The sequence below is a fragment of the Morone saxatilis genome, unplaced genomic scaffold, assembly GCF_004916995.1.
Source record: "Morone saxatilis isolate NCDOM2014 unplaced genomic scaffold, NCSU_SB_2.0 Contig16, whole genome shotgun sequence".
NCBI lineage: Eukaryota > Metazoa > Chordata > Actinopteri > Moronidae > Morone > Morone saxatilis.
The window spans coordinates 4,528,579-4,528,793 of record NW_023339718.1 but is presented as its reverse complement, the minus strand read 5'-3'; the positions used below and the strand labels follow the sequence as shown (position 1 = coordinate 4,528,793).

General features: G+C 28.8%; 1 protein-coding gene across 6 annotated transcripts in view; it reads right to left on the bottom strand.

Annotated features, from left to right (window-relative positions):
- The window catches only part of ncor2 (nuclear receptor corepressor 2), a gene marked incomplete at both ends in the record, with an annotated part of 104,538 nt that overhangs the window by 49,995 nt on the left and 54,328 nt on the right, over window positions 1–215 (bottom strand).

Below are 215 nucleotides of genomic sequence, written 5' to 3'. Positions count from 1 at the left end.
AAGAAGAAATATTAGGACACGCCCCAAAAAAATATGAAAATGACCAGCAGATATATTACTACATATTCTGTGTTGCTTTGTGGCCTTTTATTTTAGGAGAAAAAAAAACAACTTTAAAATGGTTTTCCAGGTGAGTTACAAATTAAATTTTCACTAATAAATCTATTAAAATAAAGTGTGAAATGTGACATTTTTGGGAGTCTGTACCAAACAAA